This window comes from Elephantulus edwardii, unplaced genomic scaffold (genome assembly GCF_000299155.1).
Source record: "Elephantulus edwardii isolate Elephantulus edwardi_28Jun2011 unplaced genomic scaffold, EleEdw1.0 scaffold00117, whole genome shotgun sequence".
In the NCBI taxonomy this organism is placed as follows: domain Eukaryota; kingdom Metazoa; phylum Chordata; class Mammalia; order Macroscelidea; family Macroscelididae; genus Elephantulus; species Elephantulus edwardii.
This window is the reverse complement of record NW_006399867.1, coordinates 6536451-6548766: the sequence shown is the minus strand read 5'-3', so window position 1 is coordinate 6548766 and position 12316 is coordinate 6536451. Positions and strand designations below refer to the sequence as shown.

Here is a 12316-nt window from a genome sequence, read left to right as displayed (position 1 = left end):
AGGGTCGCTATGAGTCGCAAGCGACTCAAAGGCACATAACAACAACAACAACAACAACAACCTCTGAGATTGCAATGCAGCTTCTTGCCACTAGGCCACCAGAGCTCACCGGGAAGCTACGGTTTATGAGGAGGAATGTGGCATCAGGATTGGAGGAAGACTCATCAATATCCTATGTTATGCAGATGAGACAATCTTGCTTGCTGAAACTGAAGAAGACCTGAAGCACTTGCTGCAGAAGGTCAAGGACTGTAGTCTTCAATATTAATTGAAGCTCAACATCAAGAATACAAAGATTCTCACTACTGAGCCAGTTGGCAGCATCATAATAGATGGAGAAAAGATTGAAGTTGTTAACTATTTCATCTTGCTCAGATCCACAATTAACACTCTTGGCACCAGCAGTTAGGTAATCAAAAGTTGGGTGTCTTTGAGAAAGTCTGCTGTTAGGGTCCTCTCCAGAGTGCTAATGAGCAACTATGTCAGTCTATAGAGACTAAGGTGCACCTGATCCAGGCCATGGTCTTCTTAATTGCTTGCTATGCATAAGAGAGCTGGATAATCACTAAGGATGACAGATGAAGAATTGATGCCTTTGAATTGCAGTGTTGGAGAAGAGGTCTTGAACACATCATGGACTACCAAGAAAACAAACAGCTCTGTCTTGGAGAGGGTAAAACCAAGTTTCTCCTCAAGGGCTAGAATTTTGAAGCTTTGTCTCACATACTTTCATCATGTGGCCAAGGAGGGACTGACCCTTGGAGAAAAACATCATGCTAGGAAGGGTGGAGGGAGAGCGCAGGAGAGGAAGGCCCTGGATAAGATGGAGTAATTCATTACTGGAGTAATGAAGGTAAGTGTGTCAGAGTTAGTGAGACTGGCTCAGAATAGGGAAGGCTCCAGAGCTGTTGTATGTAGGGTCGCTATGAGTTGCAGGGGACTCGATGGCACATAACAATAACAACATCAACTTGTACCTTTTATTCACCCTTTCCACCTAACAGATGAGAAAACTAAGGCTCAGATAGGTTGTTGGTGGTTGTTGTTCTGTGCCATCAAGTTGCCAGTGACTCATAGCAACCCTATGTACAACAGCCTCTCTATCTCTTGCCAATCTTATTGTCTTGGACACACCTATCCCCATTACCCCAGTCACTGAATCAATCCATCTCATCGAGGGTCTTCTCCTGCGCTGTCCCTCCACTCCCAAGCATGATGTCCCTCTCCAAGGACTGATCCCGCCTTACAGCATGTCCAAATTATGTCAGATGAAGCTTCAGAATCCTTGCTTCCAAGGAGCAGCCTGGCTTTACTCTCTCCAGGACAAACTTGTTTGTTCTCATAGCAGTCCATGGTATATTCAGTCTTTTCCAGCAGCACAGCTCAAAGGCATCAACTCTCCCATGATCCTAGTCATTGTCCAGCTTGAATGATGGCCTAGTGGGAAAGATGCTATATGGACAACTAAAAGGCACTCGGTTTGAAAGATGGAGATAGGGTTAGCTGCTGGTAATACTGATCCAAATTCTACTGGCTTCTTTTAAACTATCTTGAAAAGCATATCCAGTCATTTTCATATTTTTTTTTCTTCATCAGTGTATTTTTATTCAATGAAAACACTGTTGGCTCTGAGTCAGAACCAGTTCCTAGTTAACCATTCAGTGGGTCTCCAGAGACTGTGAATCTCATGGGAGGAGATGACCCATCAGAGTTTCTTCCAAAGAGCCTTTGGTGGACTCAGACTGCCCTAGAGGCGCCACCTTCGTGTTAACATCACAGCTCCCTATGGACAATGCCATCAGAGCTCCCTACATTAAGACATCATTTTAAACCATGCACACATGCACACACACCATAGACCAGATGTAAACATCCTAGGTCCTGAGGTAAGGTTGTTTAGAGGGACATCAAGCTTGGAAGGGTGGAGGGACAGAGAAAGAGAGAGAGACCCTCGATGAGATGGATTGATAGAGTGATGGAGGTAGTGAGGGTAGGTGTGTCAGAGACAGCAAAGTTGCCACTGCATAGAGCCGGTTTCAGGGCTGCTGTTGTACACAGAGTCACTATGAGTCAGAAGCGACTCAATAGCGCACATCATAACAACAATTTTAAAATAATGATACATCCAGAAGCAGTTTTGCAAATAGAGATTATTTTTTTTCTCAAGTTTCTTGAGCTTAGGTGGCCTAGTGATAAGTAGTTATGGTGCCAACCAGCACAGAGCTCAAATCCAGCTGTTCTGCAAAAAAAAAAAAACAAAACTCACTTGAGGGTCACCTGTGAGTCATTTTCACTGGAAAAACATGACAGTTACTTGTGAGGGTAGTAATCATAGCACTCACATCCTGGAGCCATAGCAAGAAGAACCATCACTATTAGGCATTGGACTTAGAAAAGAGAGGAGAGATGGGTACAGCTCAATAGTCAGAGATAGTATTTCAGGCAGTAACAGTAAAATGGTTCAAGAGAAACATAACAGCAGGCCCTGTGCTAAAAGGGAGCCTCTGCAGAAGCTTCTGTTTACATAGGCCCTCCAAGTAGCAAGAAGCTGTGCTGCAATCCTGAAGGTACACAGTTCGAGGTCACCAGCTGCTCTGCGGCAGTAGGGTGGGCAATCTCCTCTGTGATAAAAACTGCCTCTGAAAACCCACCGGAGGGTCAGCTGTGGGTCAGTGCCAACTCTGAGGTACACAACGACTCCTGATACACTTTCTTCCAAAGTTAGGGCAAGGCCCTTTGCAATGTCCCAAACTCCTAGTTCTCCTAGAGTCATGACTATGAAGCTTGGTTTGCAGAGAAGGGAGATACTGAGAGAGGAGGATTTTCCAGAAGAAGCTTCCTTCCTTGATTGGCTCTGACACTGAGCCTCCCAGCCCGCCTGTCATAGCCTGATAGCTGCCTTATGAGGAGCTACTGAGCTGCCTACAATCTTCATGAAACGGAAGAGAGAAATTAACTCTCTACCCTTGTTAAACTAGACCTCCAGCTGTCTCCTTAGACTTCTGATGGATTAGATGCCATTCCTTTGCTGTCCAGAACTGGGTTGTTGCATTCACAGGAGAAAATTAAGTTTGAGTCATGTAAATATCATAAAGATTAAACATTCAGTCAAGCTGATGTTCTTTAGTGATCCCCTGATGCCAGTTGTGGCTTTGGACTAGCTTAATTAGAACATAAGCGATCAGATCTTAATGAGGCCATAATTGAACTGCCATATAAAACAAAGCTGGCTTAGTGACTGCGTCGAAAAATTTCCTTTGGTTATTCTTCCTTCCAGTAAATCTCTGAAAACATCTTGGGTACTTAGAGTGAAACAAATAATTTTAACAGTTAGAAATTTTTTATAAAAGCTTCTTCTTCTTATTATTATGTGCTGTCAAGTTGGTTGTGACTCATAGCAACCCTATGGACAGGAGCCCTAAACCCTGCTCTGTCCTGTGCCAACCTCACTGTCTCTGACACACCTACTTCCATTACCCCAGTCACTGAATCAATCCATCTCATCAAGGGTCTTCCTCTTCTGCACTGTCCCTCCACCTTCCCAAAGATGACATCCATCTCCAAGGACTGGTACCTCCTTGCAACATGTCCAAAGTATGTCAGACGAAGCTTCAGAATCCTTGCCTCCAAGGAACAGCCTGGTTTAACCCTCTCCAGGATGAACCTGTTTGTTCTCCTAGCATTCCATGGGATATTCAACACTCTTCTCCAGCATCACAGCTCAAAGGCATTAATTCTTTTTCTATCATCCCTAGTTACTGACCAGCTCTCTGGCTCAGAGCACACAATTGCAAAGACTATGTATGGCCTGGATCAGGCACACCTTAGTCTCCAGCATGACGTTGTTGCTCTTCAGTACTCTGGAGAGGTCCCCGACAGCTGACTTTTCCAATGCAATTTATCTCTTGATTTCTTGGCTTCTGGTACCAAGAGTGTTGATTGTGGAGCCAAGTGAACTAAAACTGTTACCAATCTCAATCTCTTCACCATCCATAATGATGTGGTGGAAGAAGTGCTCAAAAAGGACTGCTGAGTCAAACTGGCTTGATTAAAAGGGATTCATTCACTGGCTTTGAAGACTCCAAGGGCTTGAGGTAAAGAGCGGAAGCTTCAGGACTGGTTCGTTCAGCGCCTCAGTGAGGTGACTGGGAACTTTGGTTCTTTTCTGCCTCTCTGTTTGGCCTCTTGCAAGGCCAGCTTTCTAAGACTACCTTCCCTTGAGGTAGCAGATCAGCTACTATCACCAGCCTAGGCTTTGCATCACCCGCTTCATCAATCAGGAGGAGAGGAAGCTTCCAGAAAAATAAGCAATGTTGTTTCCCGAAACCTTTGGCATACCTCTTCTCACTTCAGGTCATTCTGAAAGGGACTGCGTGCCCACTCCCAATTTATTAGGACCCTGTGGCCAGGATAAGTGGACCGCATTGGTTTATTAGTTCAATGTAATAAGAGGCAGAATTACCATATTTGCCTCATCAGTATTCATACCTGCAGCCAGAGATGAGGTGAATGCTCTCAGCCATCACAACTACTGCCTGACTTAGAGTTTGAGAGAAAGGCAGGTCTTTCTGGACATTGAAATAATAACCACAGGGGGACATGCCTCAGCCCTGCCTCTGTCTCTGGTATTTAGCGGAGGTCACAGTGAGATCCTCAGTAAAAGTTTGTTAAACAGGATCAAATGGAAACAGTGGATGTTTTAAATTTTTTTTGTATCTTTTTAATTTTGAAGGCAAAAAAAATTCAGGAGTTTTATGCATGAGAAAAAAAAACTGCTGAAAAGAAATCTTATCTCAACTTTGAATAGGTAACCTGGATAAAAGCGGTAAGACTTTCCACCTCTTCTATGGTAACACATGCAACATAAAATTTTCCCTTTCTGCTTTTAGATTACTCATCAGATTCCATTACAGTGAAGAGCATTGTAAACAATAGTTGGTATCAGGAAACTATTTCTAACTCCTGTCAATTTATTTGATGATCTCATGACATTAAAATTTGCTGCTATGAATAAGTCAGTAAAACAGAACCTTCTCTTCTCCCCCCCCCTTCTACACTCCTTGCCCATCTAACAATCATTTATTAAAGGTGGGTTGTGTTGTGTTTTTTGGTTTTTTTTTAAATCAAATGACTAAATAACAATTTTAAAGGGTAAGGGCTCTAGCAAGTGAGAAAAGAAACTCCCTTCCTTGGCTTTGCCCACTAAGGGAAATTACAGTTACCATCAGATTTTGTTTGGAAAAATATTTGTAAGAAGTAGGAAAAACAATTAGATTCTGGCAGGAAAGGTGTGATGGAATTACGTTAGCACCGTTGTTATTGTTAGGTGCTGTCCTGTTGTCTACAACTCTGAGTGACCGATGGACAACAGATCAGACCCTACGTGACCCTGTGCCATCCCAGCAGTCTCTTGTGCTTAAGCCTGTTGTGACAGTCCCTGTGCCAATCCATGCCATGAAGGCTCTTCTCCTTCACTCACCCACTCCTTTTCCTGATTTTAGCATCACTCCTTTTAATCGAGAATAATTTCAGCAATGACTGTGACCTTTGCATGGAAGTCTTAACTCCATTGATTATTGTAAACTTTTTAGAATTACTGTTTTTCTCTAATGAAATTCTAACGCCATTGGAAAAGGTGGTTGTTGTTAAGTGCCGTCAAGTTGTAGGCGACTCATAGCGACCCTATGAACGAAAAGTTCTCGACTTTCATCCTCTCTCCAGGTTCATAGGGTTTCCGTAGACAAGCTATTACGGAAGTGGACGCCACTCCTGCTTCCAGGCTTGTTTCAACTGGGGAGTGTCACCAACACTGTCCACCATGGGTAACCGTTATCACATTTGACACATAAGTGTCACAGTGTTCAGCTTCACAGCGACCACAAGTTACCTCTGTACGGCAAGTGGACACACCAGGGCTATCCAACCTAGAAGACTGTTTGAACAAAACAATGAAAAAGGTAGAGTTACAAAATTTGCGTTAAGGAGTATTTTTTAATCTGGTTCTATTTGATCATTTCTAGGGCCCTAGTCTTAAACTGAATGTGGTTTCAATCCACCAGCTGCAGCGCAGGAGAAGGTCAGACATTCTCCTTCTGTGCCGTTAACTGCCTCTGAAAACCCTCTGGAGGATCAGCTAGGGGTCGGTTCTGACTTGATGACGGCACACAACAACAGTACCAGTTTTATCATGTCTGGCTATTTCTGGGAGTATAGTATAGAGAATCTGCCTTAGAAAGGAGAGTTCAGTGTTTTAAGCGCATACATGCCCACAACTCCTAACTATGTAGTGCTATGTGGGCTTTGTCAGTGTCCTCATCTCCTTGGGTACAAGTGATGGAACCAGGAAGAAGTGCCAGGCCCTGTGAGCAGCCGCTTGAGCATGACTAACACCTGCAAAGCAGTTTGAGGTGTTTGCTCTTCCCATCACAGACAGTCTGTCTTGCCTGGCTTCTAACCCTCCTTTTCAAGATTGTACTATCGGACATAGAGAAAGAGTTGGCTAGCAATAGGCTGGGTGTCAGAGAAGAGTTACCTGCGATACCGAGGAAGATTCAAAAGGCATGAGTTAGCAGACTCCTTGAAACGGGAGAAGAGACTTGAGAACAGAGCAGAAAAAGAACCAGCAACTAGCAAAAGAAGCCCTGGCTAGAGGGCTGAATTCTGTGGAAAAACCAGGACAAGAACTGTTGTTGAGCCACTGGAGGCCCATGGCTGCCTGGAACCTCTTCTTTGCTCTCAGCGGTCGTGAACACTGGCCCAGCTCTCCCTGAGACCTGCCTCTCCTGCGGCGGAAAAGATTGTTGCTTTCCCTACCACTCCATCAGGTTATGATCGAATGTGTTATTGTTTAGTAACTGGGGCAATGGGGGTTGGTGTGTCGGGATGAGTGAGACTGGCTCAGTACAGGGCAGGCTTCAGAGCTGCTGTACGTAGGGTCACTATGGGTCACAGGTGATTAGACAGCACATAACAACAACAAGTAGTTCTAGCTTCTCCCTAGGCAAGGCCTGACCGTGTGGCTGTTTTGCTAAGTGGAATGAATGCATGTTACCTATATCATCTCCATACATGCTCTTTAAGACTCAAAATCGTTTCCCTCTGCCATTATTTCAGATAGAAGCTGCTCTGTTGGCCTGGGTCCAAGAGCAGTGAGACTGGGTTCCAGAGCACTCGCACAGCCAATTGAGATATCCATGCAGTATGAATGAAAGGTGAACCATTGAAGACATAAGCTGCTGAGATTTTGACAGTTTTCATTTCAGCAGTGTAGAGCCTAACCTGGCTTAATGTCATTCACTGTTGTCACATCAGCATTTAACTCACAGGGCACAGTACAATGAGATCAGACCATTATAATCCATAGGGGGTTTCATGGACTAATTTTTGCAAAGCAATTACCAGGCCTTTCTTCCTAGTCTCTCTTTGTTTACAAGACTCTGTTGAGCTTCCCAGAAACACACAGGGCTCCCCTGACAGACAAATTGTGGCATTCTAGAAGTGCATTAGCTGAAAACTGAAACCAAGTCTCTCATATGGAAAACAATTGCTGTTGAACCACCACTGTCTTCAGCTTTTTCTGTATACCCTGCGTAACCAAGGTACATCTGTATCTATTGCTTGCAAAGTCCAAGTGTCTCAATCATCACATTCTCATAGCTGCTGATACTCCACAGTGTTTGCTTCCGATTCCTTTTTTTTTCCTTTCCTCTAGGGTGGATTTGCATTAGTCAGCTGCCATACATTCACTCACTTTCCAGTGCTGGTGGTTTCTCGTCCCAGGCGTCAGCCCTCCATCTGTCTCCTGTGTGGATTTCAGACATAAAAACGACAACATTTGGATCTAACCCTTTCTGCCTTTTCTCTCTTTAAGATTTGTATCTTCATAATGGTATTTGTCCTTTTCCCTAAATTTTGTTATTAAAAAAAAAATAGAAGTCTCAAAACAAAGAAGAATTGTAAGAATGGCCACATGTCCACTGGCTAGAGTCTTCGGTTCACATTTTGCTTTGTTTGTTGCAGCCACATGATAACATGATGACATCTTAATCCTTGGCATTTCATCTTTTTCCTCTTACTTTTAGAGAGAGAGAGTGTGTTAATTCTTTTTAGTCCTCTTTGAGGTTGCCTTAATCGGTTACTCTGCTCCCCAAACATGCGCATTTTCACCTCAGTGGATTTGACCATGTTACATGGGCCCCCCTGGGAGCTCACAGTCTCTTTCTCTTACTCTTTGTGTTTTTCTTTCTATTGCTTCCTCTCTTATCTCTTCACTCACCTCAACTTTTCATTTGCTTTCTCCTCTCCCTTTCAGCTCTCCAGCAGATAATTTTTAAACTAACCAGCTGAACAATACCCCCTCTGTTTCGCGTGTGTCTGAGCATGCACCGCACGTCCGCGTTTACCCCGCACAGAAGGAAAACACAATTTCTCCCATTTTCTTTCTTTCCCTCAAAAGTGATTGAACTGATCTCTATGACCTTCATCCATCAGACCACTTGACTATTTTGAACGTCCATTTGATTAAGTCAAGCTGTATTCCCTTCATAAAAGGAATTTTTACCACCCCTCGGTGCTGTGAATGCCAAGGAAACAACGCGTCTTTTGTAGGACCAGAAAGAAACACTGCCCCACCTACAATTGCTGGATTGTTTCGATTACTGCACGGCAATTCATGCTACTTACACATTTACATTGTTGAAGCAAGTATTTTCTGATTTTGGTTAAAGACGACTTGTGAAAGGAATTCTGATCCCGCAGGGCAGACTCGAAGCACCCAAATACACAGGCTGGCACATTTTCTTTCTTTTAAAGTAAAATCTTGTGTTAGAACAAGTTTCTGCTCTTTTTTAAAAAAAAAATTAAAAATTGTGAAGGTACTTCCACACCCTCCACCTGTCTCCTGTTTTACCCTTGTTTCTATTGTTGTGTGCTATCAAGTTAAGTACTCAGAGCAATCTGTGAACAGCAGCGCATAACCTTGCCCTCTCCTGAGTCAGCCGCACCATCTCTGCTTTGCTGTTGAAAATAAGCTCAGTAAAACATAGAAAAGCCCAGCCTTTCTGCATGTTCCCTTTAGTGATTATGAGTGCATTCTGAAAGATGTGCAGCCATTCTCACCCTCCTTTTCTGAGCTGTTCTTCCCGTTAGCATAAACTCACTGCCCCCTAGGTTCCTGTCTAGTATTTTTGAGTTCCTGGTGCCAGTTTAATCCTATATGTTGTCACGTACCGCTCATAACTGACCCTCTAGTAGGTTTTCAGAGGCAGTAAATCACACAGGAGGAGATTGCCCATCTTTCTCCCGTGGAGCAGCTGGTAGATTTGAACCTTGTGCCTTCGGGTTGGCAATGCAGCCTCTTAAAATTATGCCAGATCTTTAGATCACAAAAAGGAGCTCTGGTGGCCTAGTGGGTAAGGAGTTACTTCAACTAGCAGCTCTGTCTTATCTGGTGCAATTTATAGCCTATGAAAACCAGCTGGATGCTTAGCTCTGAGTGGCTTCCTACTTGATGACAAAGGAGTATGAAGTTTTTAAAAAAGAATATAAGGCAAAATTTCCCCCCTCCTCAAGCTAAATTATTGTTTGCTCTGGTTTTAAGAAGTCTTTAAGAGATATTTGGTTTAAAGTATAAAGATTGTCTCGGCAATTTTCATTTCAGATTTCTCCTTATTGATGAACTGAAACTCTGCTGATTTTTACTTGTTAACCTGTGCCATGCAGCTTTGCCAAATTCAATACATTTTACTTTATTACCTTGGCTAGTAGCGTTTCCATTTTAAAAATAAAGGGCAATCAGTCATGAAGTAAAAACCTACAAGTAATCTCCAACAATTCAGGCTCCATGGTGCTTTGTTTACTAAGAACTGTAGTCTGGTTTTCAATGGAAAAGTATCAAATAGCACTTTGTGTTGTGGGGGACTTCAATTTCATGACAATCTTTTGAACTTAACTAGGATTATAAAGGTGAGCTGACCGGGTCCGAGGGAAGGGGGATAATAGAAGCAGGAAGTTTTGTAATAAAAAATATTATGAGGAAAACTGTCCAAAATTGTATTAGCGACCCACATGCTCAGACATCAGCGTTCTTATGTACAAGTTCTTTTCTGCTTTGATGATTGAGAGTTGAATGGTAGAATCATCCATTCATGGACTTAATATTTATTGATCACTTACTGTATGTAAGGCACACTGTTGAGCAGTGCAAATATAAAGACAAATAGATGTCCTGTCCTGAGAGTCCAGTCCTGTTCATCGATCAGTAGAGGAACAAGATTCCCTGGCAGGTAGTAATGTTACCATCTGAGGTGCCACAGAGAACTGAGAGAGAGCCTACCCTAAACCAGACGGGGCGAGGATGATCAGAAAGAAGGTATCTTGAGAGACAAGTGGGAAATTACTGATGAAGAAATAACAGGAGTGATGGTTTTGGTAGAAGAACACAGCTACTGCCTGTCCACAGGCCTACAGGGACGAAGCAGGAGAATATATACAGGGTTCCTTCTCTCCTGCTCCTGGGCCCTCCTCCCGCTGCCTCCTATTACCTGGACCTAACAAAAGGGCAAGAAAATCTGAACATTAAAACGACGTCCTGAGGCACCACTTGGAGAAGATGGACTGGCGAGGTAAAGAGAGAATTCCCAGCACGCTCTGTGTTGCCTTCTTTCTTGGGAAAGTTCTTACCTCATAGCAGCCAGGGTTTGGTTTTTAATCCCTGCAGGAGACAAGGACCACCAAGGACTCATTGTCTCCATAGCAACTCTAAAAGGCATTGATTGGCTCTGTTTGGTTTACAAGAAAAATCTTTAGATGGAAATTAGAGACAGGATACCCGTTGCTTTACCCCATTCCCATTCTCACTCTGACTTATTCCTGTTGTTTCGGGGCCGCTTTCCTTTTGGTTTCTTGGCTATTGTATCACCTAGGAACCACATTTGATCCATCCAGGGAGTACTGAGAAGCAGTGCTAACAAACTAGTGAAGTGTATTCCTCTTTATATGACAAGATGTCCAGAGTAAGACAGGCCCAAGTTGGTGTGGTGATTTGAGGAAGTGGCCCAGGCTCCTTCCAGCTCCCTGCACCACTCTCCTCAGCTGGTGCTTAGTCTCACACCTGTGTCCTGGACTGAAAGATGTAGATGAGGTTGGCAAGGACGACGGAGCAGTTCCTGTGCCCAGAAAACGGAACTTTGTCAGACATCCCTGAGGCATGTCCATTTCTATCACTTCTGCCATGAAATAGAAATGGGTAGGCCACGTGGCTGCCCTTGCTGCGTGGGAAGATGGGAAATGTGGTGGTTTATCTGGGATGATTGTCCTTTGTAAACAGGTTTTGGTTAATAAGGACTAAGCAGCGAGTAGATATTGGGTTAAAGGAAAGGATGAAAGTCACACAAGTGTTGAGGACTTCCGTTCATAGGGTCACAATGAGTTGCCTACGACTTGACAGCACTTAATAACAATAACAATAACATCAACATAGAGAGAGACCAGTTGGCCTAGTGGACAGGAAGTGATGTTACCAAGCCAAAGGTGGGTGACTTCTAATCTGCAGCCCTCAGACCTGTTTTTCATTGTTTTTGTTCAAACCTTCTGCTAGGTCATATAGCCCTGGTGTGTCCACTTGCTATACAGAGGTAACTTGTGGTTGCTGTGAAGCTGAACACTGTGACACTGATATGTCAAGTGCATTAACGATTATCCATGACAGACAGTGTTTGGTGGAGCTCCCTAATTAAAACAAGTTTGGAAGCAGGAGTGGCATCCACTCCTGAAAATAACTTGGAAACCCTGTGAACCTGGAGAAAGGATGCAAGTCACACAAGTGTTGAGGACACTCGTTCATAGGGTTGCTATGAGTCGCCTATGACTCGACGACACTTAACAACAACAACAACAACAATAACAACAAGATATTGGGTGGAAAACTAGGAGAGCCATCAACCAGTGGTACCTGTGCCCTTGATTGTCACGTGTTTTGAGGACTTGAATAAGACTAGACAAAATCTGAAATATAATTACTCAGAAAAGAGAACTCGAGTCTTTATCTAGAGCCAAATCACACGTCCTCCAGAGGTAGTTCCAAAAGCATGTAATAAGCTTCTACTGTATACCCTGTCCTTTTGTTAGTGCTTGCTCTCAGAAAATATACTTACCTAAAAATGATTGGAGGAATATCTTAAAAATCTTTTACATTGTCTATGTGCTTGTAAACCTCACAAAAGGACACATGTGTATTTCATCTGTCACCAGCAATTAATTAACCTTTCTTCCTTAGTCCTGCTCAGACATGTGGGCAAAATAAATATATAATTTGAAT

General features: G+C 43.3%; 1 protein-coding gene across 1 annotated transcript in view; it reads left to right on the top strand.

Moving 5' to 3' along the window:
• IQCK (IQ motif containing K) overlaps window positions 1-12316 on the top strand; it is a 184529-nt gene that overhangs the window by 49862 nt on the left and 122351 nt on the right. The gene's annotated exons all lie outside the window — the stretch shown is intronic.